The following is a 16290-nucleotide window of genomic DNA, read 5'->3' as shown; positions in this document are numbered from 1 at the left end:
TGAGTGTCAGAGTTGGAAAGTAGCTTACAGATCATGTCATCAAGGATTCCATCATCATCTTTACAAGCAGGAAGAAGCAAAGCCCAGAGAAGAGCAGAGGTTTGCCCAAATCCTCACAGCTAGTTAGTGGTGGGGCTGGGAGGAGACCCCAGGTGACTCTTGCTACGTGTCAAGCTGCTACTCTCCCATCTCATGGTACCGTGCTGCCCACAGATTATTTTCCAAGGATCCATTGGGATAGTTCATGAATCCTGTAAATGCAAAAATTAAAAATGATCCTGGGAAGGTAGAGAACCACGAGACCAAGTTCAAGACTGTCCTGCTTACCACCCATGTGGCACTGAGGCAGACGTCCAAGCTCATTACCTCTTCAAGAGAAAGGGACTAATATTTTCTCTCTTCCTTTTTAGAGAGCGTCTCTGAGGGTGAAATGTGACTTGTGTGGAAATTCTTTGCAAACTGAAAACCCCCATTAAGACACATGCCATTAAAGTGTTGACTGCAAAACTTGGGTGCAGAGTAGGGTCCAAGGATGTTCACATATGTAGCTATTATTTTTCTGTGTCTGTTGTTCGGATCTTTTAGAAACACCTGGGTGCAGCCCTATGGCTGATCCTACAAATCCAGGCATTGCAGTCAAATCCCAGTACCCCCACTTGCCCACGGCTGGTCATTGGCAGTTTACTTCACCTCGGCAGACCTCCGATCTTTACCTATAAAATGGGACCCTTAACGTTTAATTTATAAGACAGTTGTGAGCATCAGTGAAATAATATGTACAAATCACTATGCATCCTGAGATATAGGACCAATTTAACACACCTGTTATTACTGATAGTGTCTTAGTCATTATATTTATTATTTATTCTGGTCTAGACAAGGAGCCCGTGCATGCAGACTCCAGGCTGCTTTGTTAACTGAAGCCCCAGGTCTGACAAGGCCTGGCAGTAATAGACGCTTAGTGAATATTTTGGACAGAAGCAATGAAATCATAGTCAAACACAGCAGAACTTTAAGATTCAGGATAATCTGATTACTTTTATTTTCAGCTGTACTTAGGTACATTCACTCATTCATTCTTCCACAAAAATTTGTGGAGTACCTGCAATGTGCGGGCTCTGGATATATATATTGACAAATATATATATATCATACTGCTGTGGTAACCAGTAGAGGAGACTGAAGAGAAAGCAAGTAAACAGATGAATAAAACAAAAGCAGTTATCAATTAGAACACGTGCAATGAAGAAACATTGGAAGGGGATTAAAAATATCATGGGGGAATGTTCCTCTCGGCTGTCAGGGAATGCCTTCTACAAACATATATTAGCCCTTTGCATTGTGTCCTTGTGGAAGAAATTTGTCTAAAATGGCTTGTCCATCCTAATATATAAAAAGCCAGGGGCCATCACGACCGAAACAACTGGATGGATGACCGAACACAGCAGGCTGAGTGGGGCGACAAGGTCTGCAGGGGGGTTAGTGAGGGACGACCAAACGACTGAACAGCAGGCTGCGTGGGGCGACCAGGCCGGTGGGGGGTAGTTAGGGGTGATCAGGCTGGCAGCGGGGGGGGGGGCAGTTAGGGGCGATCAGGCAGGCAGGCAGGTGAGCAGTTAGGAGCCAGTGGTCCCGGATTGTGAGAGGGATGTCCTAGGGCTCACGGATTGGAGAGGGTGCAGGCTGGGCTGAGGGGACCCTCCCCCCACCCCCTGTGCACGATTTCGTGTAGCGGGCCTCTAGTTTTCTTATAGATCACATTGGATGCCTAGCAGCAGCCCCCCAAAGGCTGTTGTAAGAATCAGTGTATAAAGCTGTAACATTTTAGTGTGTATCATGATCATCTGTGGAATCCACAAAACAGTTCTGAACTTGTATGACATTCCAGCGGCAGAGAATGAGGTTGCCCAGTGGGCACCTGGCATTGGTGCCAGGTTTATGGAACGAAGTCCAGTCTGAGAGCCCCGCCCACCCCAGGAGCCAGGAGCTGTTGATTCCTTTGCTGGCTGATTCCTTTGAATTTCACGGCTCTTTCCTGGGATGTGGCTGCAAGAAGCATAGACGGGTTTCAGTGTGAATGACATGAAGACATCTTCAGTCCCCCACTGGAGATCCCTGTTGTGAAAATGGCTTGTGATTTGGCTCATTCTCCCCACAAATGATGCTCATTCACCTCTGACAACATACTCCCTCAGTAGTAGATATTGACAGCAGACAAGGGATTCTGAGCCATGTTCCTGAGTGTCAATTCTGTAAACCGCCGACATTGTTAATTTTGTATCTTGAGTGCAGATACGAATTTCTCTTTTGAATTAAGGTAGCTTTCTTCATATTTTAAGGCAGTCTGCTCCCCAACAGAACCATAGCATTGGCGTCTTGTGTATCTTTGCATCCCAGCACTTGGTACAGGGACTGGTGCAAGGAGCCTTTGGAGAAATACTGGTGGAATGAAGTAATGATCCATCAGGAAGCAGACCCTTTCACCTATCAGCAGAGGACGGAATCCAAGCTCTGCCTTTTCTCCCTGCCCCCACCTAACTGCACGGACCCCTCTTGGCTGCGGACCCTCCCTGCATTGCCCCTGGGCACCTGGCTTCCTATTTACCAGCTATCAATATCCGCCCAGTGCCGGCTCTTGTCAGTCTAATTTCGAGTTGCTGCTGCCGCTTGACACCCTGCACTTTATCAACCGCACGCTGCGTGGCTCCTGTTACCACCGATCCCAGCATTGCTAATACACAGCAACACCCAGGCCATATTTCCTGGTCCCTGTCAGGCCGCCGCTTTCCTGGGTGAAATAAAAGTCCTATTAACATGCTCCTCCTCATTGCCTCTGACAGTGTGATTAATTAGGCCTCCTCTTTAGATGACCTCTGCACTAACACGACAAGGAGGTGAATATAAAATGAATAGTTTGCCCACACAACGGGCTGCTGTGGGTTTGGGAGTTTTATCAAATCACGCTGTCGGAAGTTCTGAACTCATGTGAAATTCCATGGCTTTTGGTCCACTGGGCTGTCACGTACTGATAGGACTCGATGCCACGGGCTCCAGGGCAGGGTGAGCCCACCGGACAGACACTGGCCTGTCTGATTAGAATGACCCTGTGCGTATGCAGGCCAGGTCATGGAGCACACATCTAACGTTCTCTTAATGTTATCAAGTCAAATGACAGTTTGTTTTCAGCAGCTTTTCTTTCCCTCCTTCCTCTCTGTCCCTGCTAGAAAACACGGTATGTTAACTTTGTGGCTGCCGGCTTCTCAGAACGCTGATGCAAAACCATTACACAAAGAGCACTTGCGTTAAATGCACACTTTTCCATTATAAGTCGCTGTCTTCAGGGAAATCAGTAACTTGGCCATAAAAAGTCATTTTAGACTGGAACTCCGCATGGGGGTTGGGGTGGGGGTCTCGACAGTCTTGTTTTTCATTATGGGAGTGTGGAGTCAGAGGGGAGCGCCTGCCTCTGCGGTGGGGCACTTGTAGGAGGGGGTGGCTAGGGAAGCCAGGAGCCAGATTGAGATATACAGGGGGCTCTCTCATTGCTTTGCAAAGCAAGCTCAGTAGATATTTTAAATCCTGCCTGAAAGGAAGAGTGGAAGAGCCTGGCAGAGTGTGGAGGCTTCTGCAGGCAAGCAAATGTGGACAAACGTGCCAGGAGATGTTTCTTCTGCTTCTGTACACTTTTCCTTTTTCCTTTGCAGCGAATTAACTGATTTTTCCATCATAGTATCTTCCAAAGGAAAATACCTTTAGGGATGCCAAGATCAAGTCTGTGAATACCAAGCATAGACCCTGGTGCTCAGTAGTGGTTGTCAGGTTGAGCTGAATCAAGTGTCTTTGCTCAGGATGAATTCCCAATGGAGAAAACACTCGGAGGAGAGAGCAGGAGAGGGAACTTGCTGGGGTCCTCGAGCAGATTTCATTTCCTGTATGCAGTTGGAATCTCCAGGGCCAGGAAGGAACTCGAAACCTTTGACGTTGAGTACAAAGCTATTCATTTTGTATCTCCCTACATTTGGGCTGGGTTAACAGGTATCTGCAGCCAGCTTAGTGAAATACTGGGTGGTCTATGGAGGAATGATCATAGTAGTAGAAAATGGAGTACTCAAGAAGGTCTGTGTCCCTCTACCATCATTTTAGAGATGATAATAGTGACCCCAGAGAAGGGGGAAGTTGCTAGATTGAAGGTTATGTGAGCTCAAGCCATATTTATACATCTGTGTTCACAGCGGCATTATTCACAATAACAAAAGGCGGAAGCAACCCAAATGTCCACCAACAGATGAATTGATAAACAAAATGTATATACATACATACAATGGAATATTATTCAGCCTTAGAAAGAAGGAAATCCTGACATATGCCACAACATAGATGAACCCTGGAAACATGCTAAGTGGAATAAACCAGACACAAAAGGACAGTGATTTTATGATTCTATTTATATGAAGTACATAGAGTAGGCAAATTCATAGAAATAGAAGGCAGAATGATGGTTGCCAGGGGCTGAGGGGAGGGTGAAGGGGGAGTTATTGTTTAGTGGATACAGATTTTCAGTTGGAGAAGACAAAGTTAAGGAGATGTAAGATGGTGATCATTGCACACTAAGGTGAATGTACTTAATGGCACCGAACTAACTGTACACTTAAAAATGGTTAAAATGGTCCAGTGTGCATTATGTATATGTTACCACAATAAAAATAAAGGTTACATTAATTAGTGACAGATGAAAGAAGGGCTCAGGAATAGAAAGATGTTGCCTAGGAGTCAGAAAGTGTGGAATGTAGGTCCCTGAGGGTCTCCCAACAAATGAATCCCACCCTTTGAGCGTGATTTTCTATCTGTGCTGTGAGGGGTTGGACAGTAACCCCACTATGCCAGCCTCACCCTCCCAGCCCTTCCTCATCTTCCTAGTTCTCCCACTAACATTTGAATGAGGCCAACCTGGTTTCTGCTTTCTGCATTTCCCTTTGTCACAGGTCATTCAGGCAGCCGCTGAAACTTAGACCAGGTGTTGTCAGGGGAGAAGAGGGAAAGAGAAGATGGAAGCTTTAAAGGACTGCTCTTCACCCCCAAACTTAATTTCACAATTCCCAAAGAGGGGAAAAATTAATGTAGTTGCCGTTAGAAATTGCTGTGTGTCCTGTCCTTTCATCCCAACGTGAGTGATCACTGACTCCCCGAAGTCTTGACAAATCCAGTCAGCAGACATCCTGGAATTTATTTAATTAAGGAGGTGCCGCGGCTAGTTCCTTGGTGCACACAGTTATAGGAGTTCAAGAAATCAATTCTGTCATGACTGCATCTAAGTTTTTAATGTTTGGGTGCATTACTGAAAAATTTATAAATTTTTAACTAGAATAAATTAAACAACTGGGGAAAATTCCAACAAACCAGCACAGCCCAAGAGTACAGATATAAAACCAAAAAGAAAAGTGGAATGGGGTAAGATTATACTAAAAGTCTTTTTTTAAAAGTGAGTTATTTATTTATTCTTTTTAAGCCTTAACCTGTAACATTATTTGGGATCCCAGTAAATGTGTATTTTATCTCTTGTGTCAGCCCTGAGGTGAGTTTATTCTGAATGTTTATTTTAAATGGATTTAGCTATCCTAGAGTTAGGTCATCTTGGGAAAGTGTCCCATCTGAAAAAAAAGAAAAAAGGATGATGGTTTGTTTGTGTGTTTGAGAGTAATTCAGAAACCACTATTAATTTCCAGTCTTGTTATAGGCAGCGTCTTCAGAAAGGCAAGTGCGTTTGATGTGTTTGAAGCACTTTGTGAGACAAGCAAAACAATTTGGAGCCATCGAAAGTGACAGCTCTGCTCCCAGCACGTGGCTTTATTTTCAGTAGCTTACAATGCAGGTAGCATGCACAGCATGTGGCCTGTCTCGGTTCCTATCTTCTACCCTTCTGTGCTTTACCTCCAAACTTTTCACCTGACACTACGATTCCATCCGGCCTAGTTTCTTTTTTACTTTCCTGGTGAATAACCATTTGTGACTTTACTTGTTTTAGAACTCATTACAAAAAACTTTAATCACTTTTCTTTCCAAATAATGACTTTTGCTATAACTCTCATGAAATAACAAGTACTCAAAAAAAAAACACACACACAAAACTATTCTGCTTTGGGAAGGTTTTGTGTTGTTTTTTCCCCAGAACATCTTGCATCCCTTAGCAGTTTGGGTTCACCCACATATCAAATGGGGATTGAGAGCAATGCCCAGTTCCAAGCACCTGGGCCCTGGGGAGAAGCCCAAGGTGAGCTCATCCCTGCTTTAAATGAGTTTCCTAGTATTTAGTGATGCAGTCTTCCTTCTTATGACAAATGTCACCAATTCAGACAGTTTTCAAGTAGACAGAATTCCATCAAACTAGTTACTGGTGATTCTCTTGAGACTGAAGGTGCCAGAGGAGGGATCTACAATTTATTACCCCAATTGCATTCGAAGCGCTGCCGATTCCCTAAGTTCATGCTGCCGAGCGAAGATTTGAACCCTGCTCTGTCTGGCTGCAAAGCCTGGCTACCCTCCACCTTCTTCTGTGCCATCTTTGGGAACTGCTTAGCCTCTCTCTCTCACACACATTCTGTCCCTTCTCTGTCTTCTCCCCCCCCCCCCATCTCTGGCCCCTCCTTTTCACTCCCTCCCCTCCAACCATGTGAAAGGAGCTCAAGGAGACAGACCAGACACTGACCCTGAAGTCAGGCAGACCAGAGCTTGACTCCCACCTGTACTGGGTGACCTTGGATGAGTTATTTAACTTTGCCAAGCCTCAGATGCCTCCGCTGGAGACAGACAATGCTGATAGTGAAATCATAAGCGTAGGCCTAATGCCTGACACAGAGGAAACTCTCATTAATGATTACCACTGTCATTTTTACTGTCTTCACCACATAACTGCTGTTTCTATTTTATGGTTTCTTAAAAATATATCATTTCCTATCCCAGCAGAGTGGACGGGGAAGCAGGTGTGGAGAACTGGTTTTAGGAATCTGTGTGACTGCAAGCAAAGAGAAATATTAATGTTGTTTCTAAGAAATTTCTCAAATGATTGATCCAAACAGGTTAGAATCAAAGTTTAATAGTGATAACTATTTAATAAAAAAAAAAAAAAAGAGTCCCAGTGGACAGTCAGCTGAACTGTCACCTGGCATTCTCCCAGGCGGGTGGTCCCTCCGGCCTCCACACAGTGAGTGCTCAGTAACTGAATGGATGGAGTAAGGAATGAATGCCCACACTTAGCACAGTATTTAAAGTATTTTTACATCTGATTCCCTTATCAGACCATGAAGTTGGTGGGATCTGGAGCAGTGTCTCATCTCGTACCCTTCAGCCCTGCTGCTCTGACATTCTTCACACGTGGTAGGCGATCAGCAAATGTTTCTGTTGCTTCTGTAGACCCCTCCTATCAGAGACGGTTCTCCAACGTGGACTTCATTGGACTATGTACCCACATCATAGGTCTTAATTCCTTGAGCCCCATGTTCCCCAGAACGATCCCAGTGGATTCTGTCTGGAGAGTAGCCTTCTTTCTTGCTCCCCTTCCAAGGCCTCAGGTTTTCTTCTGAAACTACCATGCTAGAGGGGCTTTTCTGTTCCTAGGATTCTTCCCACCTCCTTCCACAGCTCCTCAACGAGGCTTACTGTCTATGTATTCCAGCTGTTTCAAACATACATGAAATGCTCCCTTCTCGCCATCTTTGAGCCCATTATTCCAAGGAGCCAGAGATCAGCAAACAGAAATGTTGCTTGTATATCCACTCGGCCCAGGCACTAGACCAGGCTCTAAGGATTCAGTGGAAAACAACACCTGCCTTCTAGGATTTACACTGCAGTGCAGGAGCAATTCAAGGGAGATACGTGTTTCCACATGATAAGTAGGGAGCCAGAGGGTAGCCTAACCTAGCCAGAGGGCGGGCTCTGAAGACTGATGGAGCCTCCCCCCCCCCCCGACACTCCCCACCCACCCTGCGCTTGTCCTCATTAAGTCTCAAGAATGGGGAAACATATGTCAAAGAGAAAGGGGTCCAAGAAGATGCGGCCATGGCACTGGAACAGCATTGGGGGATGAAAGCTTCAGAAATGCTTCCCATTTTTATCACTGGGATTGAATTAAAGGACATAGAGGGAGAGAAATATGAGACCGAACCACAGAATTGCAGATCTGTTGCCAGGCTCCTGGAATGAGGGGCCATTTTTTTGGAGGCATAATTAAGCTATTACCACAAGATTGTAGTCAACTGGAAGTATTTCATACATTACAGATGTTTCTAAAAGTGATTGGTTTAAAGAAGGGGACTGTGGCAACTGCTGTATAAAAACACGATCTCTCACTTGTTCCATTTCTCATTTGCCACATGGAACAGATGATCTTGATTGTCTCATGGTCAACCCAGAATTAGGAAGGTCTGGGAGGATTAGAAGGAGCAGAAACTGCTACTTAAATCTCTTCTCGGCAGCATTGGAAGGCATGTGTTTCTAGTAATAACTCCTGGGAACTATTTGGTCAGTAAATGCTTCAGTTGTAATTAAAAGGGCATTTCCTTAGTTTTAATTTCTTTTCATTAATTAAGAAATATATCATCTGGGTGTAGTCCCTTCCTACGAATGGGGAAATATTATGTCTGAGACCAAAAGGAGTGTTCTGCAGACCACCGGTCCTGCTGGGTAACTCATGGAATGGAGGGTGGTGGCGGGGAGACAGATCACCGTGGGAGGTGCTGCCGTGTCCTCTTAGAGATTCACCTTGTGTGCTAATACACCAAAGGCTCTGAGAAGTCCTGGAGTAAAGAAACCTCTTTACTGTAACTCGGCTCTTCACAGATGTGTTTGACTACGGCACCCTGTTTTTAACTCAAGGCCTATTATCATTCCACAGAACACACTTTGGAAAGCGTGGCTGTTGGGATGTCTTAGTGTCCATTGGATGCATTCTTGTGGTGACACCAAGCAAGCAGGACTTATAAGCAGGCATATCTCATACAGAAGTCAGAGGCGAGGCCACTGATCTGCTGGCAGTGCCAGCTTAGCCCTGGTAGCTTTTTGAGTGAAATGAGCATGTCAGTAGAGTGTAGTGGAAAAAGCACTGGGTTTTGGAGTCAGACTGCCAGGCCTAGCCTTGGCCAGGCACCTACTAGCTTTGCTACCCTATTGTGCTTTCTTCTTTTATCTGTAAAATGCCATAACCATACCTACCCACTCTGCTGCTGCCCTCATAACCCTTATCCACTCAGTGCTAGTGTCTAGAACAAGGGTAGGGAACCCTGTTCTGCAAACTGTATTTGCAGTTGATATCTTAAACTTTGCAAACCATATCATCTGTGCCGTAACCCCTCAGCTCTGCCATTGCAGTGTGGGAGCAGCCACAGACAAAACACAAAACTATAGGTATGGCTGTGTCCCAATAAAACTTTATTTACAAAAGTAGTCACCAAGCCAGATTTGGCCCACAGGTTATAGTGGTCTAGGGGATCCCCCAAAAATGTATACACACACTTTGAATAATTATAAAGGCAGTGTTTATTAAAATACATTTCTTTTTCAAAATTGAGCTCTTAGCTATTATATTGTGTATACATTTTTTGGACACCCTGTGTGTTGCCTCTAATTAACTCCGTGGGGTGATACAATTAACACCTTGATTTATACCAGCCGTGGGCAAACTACGGCCCGCGGGCCGGATCCGGCCCGTTTGAAATGAATAAAACTAAAAAAAAATAGACCGTACCCTTTTATGTAATGATGTTTACTTTGAATTTATATTAGTTCACACAAACACTCCATCCATGCTTTTGTTCCGGCCCTCCGGTCCAGTTTAAGAACCCATTGTGGCCCTCGAGTCAAAAAGTTTGCCCACCCCTGATTTATACTCAAGGCAACTGAGGCAATGACATCACAAAAACAGGTCATATGTAACAAAGGTATATACAAACAGGATGTAGTGTTATCTGAGGATGTTCACTTTTACTTGGCTATAGGGAGAAATTCATAGGGAGAAACATATCCTATACTAATAAAAGAGAAAAATGGTAATTGGCGTACAACCGATACCTTTTTCATTGGCTAATCAGCAAGATATGCAAATTAACTGTCAACCAAGATGGCGGCTGGCAGCCAGGCAGCTGAGAATAGGAGGCTTGGTTGCCCCAGCGATGGAGAAAGTCAAGGATCCCCGCAGTTGCAGGGCTCTGAGCTCCTGAAGCAACAACTCCAAAAGATACAATGTTTCAATTATAGAAGCTAAAAGATGGCGGTTAATTTGCATACTCAGGCTCCAAGCAGAGCGAAGCCAAACAGCCCTGAAGCAGCAGGGCAGAGAGGCCTCAGGGCCTGGGATCAGCAGAGTCGAGAGGCCTCCCGGCCCCGAGATCAGCGGAGCCGAGAGGCCTCCTGACCCTGGTGATCAGCGGAGCCCAGAGGCCTCCCGGCCCCGGTGATCAGCAGAGCCGAGAGGCCTCCCAGCCCCGGTGATCGGCGGAGCCGAGAGGCCTCCCAGCCCCGGTGATCAGCGGATCCGAGAGGCCTCCCGGCCCCGGTGATCAGCGGAGCCGAGAGGCCTCCCGGCCCCGGTGATCAGCGGAGTCGAGAGGCCTCCCGGCCCCGGTGATCAGCGGATCCGAGAGGCCTCCCGGCCCCGGTGATCAGCGGATCCGAGAGGCCTCCCGGCCCCGGTGATCAGCGGATCCGAGAGGCCTCCCGGCCCCGGTGATCGGCGGATCCGAGAGGCCTCCCGGCCCCGGTGATCGGCGGAGCCGAGAGGCCTCCCGGCCCCGGTGATCAGCGGAGCCGAGAGGCCTCCCAGCCCCGGTGATCAGCAGAGCCGAGAGGCCTCCCAGCCCCGGTGATCAGCAGAGTCGGAGGCCCCGCGATCAGCGGAGCCCAGAGGCCTCCCGGCCCCGGTGATCAGCAGAGCCGAGAGGCCTCCCAGCCCCGGTGATCAGCGGAGCCGAGAGGCCTCCCAGCCCCGGTGATCGGCGGAGCAGAGAGGCCTCCCGCCCCCGTGATCAGCGGAGCCAAGAGGCCTCTGGCCCCGCGTTCAGGGGAGCCAAGAGGCCTCCCGCCCCGGTGATCAGCGGAGCTGAGAGGCCTCCGGGCCAGGGATCAGGGGAGCCGAGAGGCGTCCTGGCCCTGGGATCAGCGGAGCAGCGAGGCTTCCCAGCACCGGGATCAGTGTGACAGGGTACGGAGCCCCAACCCTCTGATCGGCCCTGCTCTGTGCATGACAGGAGTGGCGCTGCAACCTCCCTATGGACCCTGCCTTGAGTGTGACAGGGGGTGGTGCCCCAACCCCCCAATCGGCCCTACCCTGAGCATGACTGAGGGTGGCATCGCAACCTCCCAATCCACCCTGCTCTGTGCATGACAGGAGGCGGGGCCCCAACTCCCCAATGGGCCCTGCTCTGAGCCCGACCAGGGGTTACACCTAGGATTAGGCCTGCCCTCTGCCACCCGGGAGCAGGCCTAAACCAGCAGGTCCTTATCTCCTGATGGGTCCCAGACTGTGAGAGGGCACAGGCCAGGCTGAGGGACCTCCTCTCCCAACCCCGAGTGCACAAATTTTTGTGCACCGGGCCTCTAGTATTATATGACAAGCTTACTATTCCCTCTTACCCTCCCTACTCCCACCTCTAAACTATGCCCCAGCTTCCCCCATCCCCCACCTCCAGTCACCTTGAGCACAGAGTGTTATTCACCTTCTCCTCCTTTGGCAAGGACTGGAATTTCTTTCTAGAGCCTTTTTCTGGAAATTACCTAAATCCACTAACAGTTTATTAAACATAATAGTGACACCACAAATGAGCCTGAAACATTAAAGCTGTCCGTATGCTATAGATTTGACTTTACAGTAGGGACCTAGCGTTCCAGCAAATTCAGACTGTTTTTTAATAAAAAATAACCCCGTGCACATTCATTTATATTTCTCTTCCTAAGTGGAGTAAAACTAGCCCTAGAGTCAAGTTTGAAATTATTTTCATAATTTTGGGTAATTAAGACACTTCCCAGATCTCATTAGCAAAAGCCCAAAATAGAATAATTGCCACATAATTAGTGATTGGCAAACCTTTAGAGGTTTGGAGGGCTCGTTCTTTTCTGAATCTGGAAGTACAAGGGCCTAACCTGAGTTTGTCTGAACCCGGGCTATTTCAGAACCAGACAGCGTTCCTCTCCCAGTTCATTTGTTTTAGTCCTGCTTGACTTGTTCTACTAAACTCCTTATCTTTCTATGAGTTCTTGGACACACTTTGGCATTTTCTATTTAAATCTTTCTCTCTTGCTGGAGTCCTGTTTCTTAACCCCCGTTACGTGTGTTCTTTCTGTGTGTCTAACACCAGGCAAACTGCTGCAAGATTATAAGAAGAAGGGACGATACTGCCCGTGCCCCCTAGAGCTTCCATTTGGGTAAGGAGATAAGACTGCACGTAATAAACTCGAGAAAGATAGGGAGGCTGATCGGGCAGCTACGCCTGTTGTATGCTGAGGGCTAGAGTTGGAGCATCTTGCTTTCCTCTGGCATTCTAAATGCTTCTAGGGCTGCCCTGGTTATCACCACTAATCTCACAATAACTCTACAAGGCAGAGCCAGGGGGACACAGATTAGTACGGTCTTCCACGCTGGAGCCCAAGGGAGACCGGTAATCTCTCCAAGGTCACACAGTTATCTGTGGGTTAAAGAGAGAAAGAAAAACTAGTCTTTTGCCCACTATCCCAAGCTGTTTCTACTGAGATGAATGGCACATGGTTTGCCAAGTGTCTCACCTCTTTATCTGGTCAAGAGAAAGAGTATGAACTTTGAAGGGAGGCAGCTCTGTATTCAAGTCCCAGCTCAGCCACTTGGCTGTGACTTCTTTGTTCAGTAACTTAAGCTTTCTTAGTCTTATTCTTCATAAGTTACTTGAGACTATAATACTTGAAGAACTCTTATGGGGATTAAATAGAGGACAAATAGCAAAAACACCTAATAAGTGTTTAATAAATGGAAGCTACTCTAATTATCCTCTAACTAGAGTTCATCACTACACACACACACACACACACACACACACACACACACACACACACATACACACACACCACTTTCTTCTCTGTGTGCCTCCTTTACCAGACTATGAACTCCTGGAGAACATTTCTTTGTCATCTCTCATACACAGTAGGGTTCAATACATTTTATTCCTTTAACAAGTATGTGTCAAGGACATTCTCATTGTTTTACATATTTTAACTAAGCGTCATGATAATCCCTTGAGGTAGAAAAACTATTACCATTCCAGTTATACAGATGAGAAAACTGAGGCACAGTGAGGTTTGCAGAGTTCTCCCAGCTAAGAAGTGGTCCAACAAGAATTCAAACCCAGTTGTCTGGCTCTAGAATACATACTGTTTACCAAGCATGTGCTGCTGTCAGATGGACAGGCTGGACAGGCACATCACCTCTGTTTCCCCCAAAATTCCTGCTTTTTGGCCCTGGAGACTCATCCTATATAGTAAAAGCTTAATATGCAAATCAACTGAACAGCGGAATGACCGGTCGGTGCAGGGCAGGGCCAGCTAGCAGGTGGCACCAGGCCAGCCAAGGCAGGTGCCCCAGGGGGCAGCGGGAGGGGATGGCGATCAAGGAGCAGCGGCGGTGGAGGGGCTATCAGGGAGTGGGGCCGATCGGCCTGCTGGTCTCCTCCCACAGAGAGAGGCCTAAGGCATCAGTCGGACATCCCCCAAGAGCTCCTGGACTGCGAGAGGACGCAGGCTGGGCTGAGGGACACCCCTCTCCAGTGCACAAATTTCCATGCACCAGGCCTCTAGTTTTGTTAATAAGTCAGAGATTCTCCCAAGAGGTCTGAGTTCCTCTATCTGCCTTCCTTGAATTGCTCTTGATCTCTTGATCTTGATGTGTTGATTCTGAGGTAACTAGACAAGATGACAGCTGAACCCCCAGCCTATATTTTAATATAGAATCTAGAGGTGTTTTGGATGAGGAAGGGAGGTGGCTCACAGGCCAGGTGGGTAGAGGAAGACTGGTGACTAGGCTCAGTTTAGAAATGAAGGAAGTGTGGTTCCAGAGGCGCCCCAGCTCACGTCACCCAGATAACAAGGCAGGTGTTTGTTCTCCTACAAGAATAGGCCTCATGTAGAAATAGAAAGCAGTCCTTTCACGCACCCTTGCCATTGTAGGGTTGGGATGTGATAGAGAAAAGGAACCTTTCGGCTCTCACTTAAAAGAAAGTGAGAAAGCAAGGAAACCATCTCTCAATCCCCTTGAGCTTTCAGCTCAGGCAAGGTGTGCGATCATTTGCAGAGGTGTGCAATCAGTTTAATAGAATCATAGAAAAGCTTGAATGAACAGGGAAAGGAACATATTAAAACAAACATAAGGTAGTAAAAAGAAAATTCATTCTGAGCTGTGGGTGGGTAACTCGGCGTTTAGGCCCTAGTTTTTATTGCATCCCAATGCTGTGAGCAGAGCAACTCGGAGGTAGGCCTGGTGATGACAATATCCATTAAAGTTAATTTCCTGGTAGAGGCCACTTAAATCTGATTGTTGTTTTAATTTGCTCCACTGCTAATTTCCTTCAGCTTAAATAGAGGAAGCTCTCTGCACCTCCCGTGGCCAGCGCAGGCAGGCTCAGAGAAGTGATGTCTACAGGACCTTGACCATCCAGAGATGACCACCATGGCCATGCTCTCCGGGCAGGAGGCGATGTCTTGATTTATCGCTGGAACCTAGATATTGCCTGATTTGAAAGATAAAGGTGCTCACTTTAAAAATTGACTGACTAAGTGAGAAATCTCTTTCTGTTACTCAGCAAAGACCCGAATCTACATAGATCATAATGGAGAAAATGTGAGTCTGGAGTAACTGTAGGGGTGAAGGCTGGGATTTCCAAATCACACATACTCATTGTGTGTGTGTGTGGAAGAAGCTAATAGAAACACAGACTAAAGCATTAAGGCCGGAAAGAAAAATCTCCTGATCATAACAACAGATAAAACAGTTTTGAAATACCAGGTCCTGTTGGAAGTGTTTTACATACAGAAGTGTGTGAGGTAGGTTTTGCTGTAATCTGCATTTTTACAGATGAGGAAGCTGATGTGCGGAGCTAAGTTAAGCTCACGCCCAGGATTTGAACGAAGGAAGCCTGCCACAGAAGCCAACTCTTTACCACAAAGCCAGTGCTTCTCAAACTCCGGTCCCAGGCACCTCCGGACCTCATTAAAAAATGCACACTTCCAGGCCCGCCTGGACCTACTGAACTTTGGAGTGGGCCTCTCCTCTCAAGTTTGAGAACCACTGCACTGCACCATGCTGCCTCTCCAGAATTTGTCCTTGCATTTCATAAATGTTTATCAGGCGCAAGCACCGTTGGAGATATAGCTGAGACAAAAATGCCTCCCCTCCAGGAGCTTACAGTTTAGAGATTAAGACAGACACTAAAAGAAAATTGCATAACTTGTGTACCAATCTCTGTTATCTCAGGTTGGCAGGTTATGTGGACAGTTAGTGAAAAAAATATATACTGACCATCAGCACTCTACCCACCCCCCAGGGCAGATGAAGGAGTTCAGTCAGTTACCGCAAGAGACACCACTGTTTCTAACTCAAAGGCAGGTTTAGAACCCAGGTCTCTTGATGCCTGACAGTAGTGCCTTTCTGCTGTACTACGCTGAGTGTGCTCTCCCGAGCTCCTTCATCCTGTGTCTTGTCAGGGAAGAAAAAAACAAAACATGAAATTTATAGACAGGCTGACCTGAGTCCAAATCCCTTCTCTGCCTTTAGGGATTGATCCATTGTGATTGACATGGGGAGTTTGGTAGAGGTAGAGCCCCAGTTACTTCCAGCTCATGAAACGAAGAAAGACTCCACTCTAGAAAGAGATACGATATGAATGATGGGCTGAGTGTCTCTGCTCTCGGACTCCAAAGCTGCCTGTTTGTCCCTGTTGTCAAGTTTGGAAAGAGGTGTTTCTCTCTTTGTCCCTGTGCCGTGCTGCTCAGCCAGCATCCTCAGAGGCAGAGTGAAGTTGTCAGGTGTTCTTCCCGATGCAGAGCCACAGTGATTGACTGTCACTGCCACTACTAGTTCAAAGTTTTCCGTTTTAGGGGAAGCCAGCAAAACTCTGACTCCTAGGATTTCCCAGTTGTTGAAAAGTCAGACAACGCCACTTTTGATACTGTTCATTAAAAGGTATTTGACTAGCAGGAGGCTGTGGCCATTTCACACAGGAGATGGGGGGGGGGGCGGTCATCAGAGAGTAACAGTGACTGAGGAAGAGTGGGGCATACAAATTC

General features: G+C 46.9%; 1 protein-coding gene across 4 annotated transcripts in view; it reads left to right on the top strand.

The window, feature by feature from the left end:
• MPPED2 (metallophosphoesterase domain containing 2) overlaps positions 1-16290 on the top strand; it is a 176275-nt gene that overhangs the window by 134539 nt on the left and 25446 nt on the right. The window lies entirely within an intron of this gene.

Source organism: Myotis daubentonii, chromosome 9 (assembly GCF_963259705.1).
Source record: "Myotis daubentonii chromosome 9, mMyoDau2.1, whole genome shotgun sequence".
Lineage (NCBI taxonomy): Eukaryota > Metazoa > Chordata > Mammalia > Chiroptera > Vespertilionidae > Myotis > Myotis daubentonii.
Note: the sequence above shows the minus strand (reverse complement) of the source record. Positions and strands in the feature narration are given on the sequence as shown.